Source organism: Penaeus monodon, chromosome 30 (assembly GCF_015228065.2).
Source record: "Penaeus monodon isolate SGIC_2016 chromosome 30, NSTDA_Pmon_1, whole genome shotgun sequence".
NCBI lineage: Eukaryota > Metazoa > Arthropoda > Malacostraca > Decapoda > Penaeidae > Penaeus > Penaeus monodon.
In genome coordinates, this window is record NC_051415.1 from 11,132,772 (window position 1) to 11,133,089 (window position 318).

Here is a 318-nt window from a genome sequence, read left to right on the forward strand (position 1 = left end):
TCCTGTTTCTAATCACGACACGTGCAAAGATAGAGGCATGCTCATTGCCCCAAAGAATCAGGCCATTCAGAACTTCCTGGAAGAAACAAAAGAACTCACGGATGCCATGAAGTGAGCATTACAAAACTAATAACCCATGAGGACAGAAGAAGAACACCCCCACAAAATGAATATTGTTAATAAGGATGGAAAATCCTGTTCGCTCCCTAGACTTAGGAAATTATGTGGCACAACTCCTTCGGTTTTCAAGTCCAAGTGCGGTAACTGCCTCAGAGCTCACAAGAAGGGACAGAGAAATATTAACCCAAAATTTCCCAG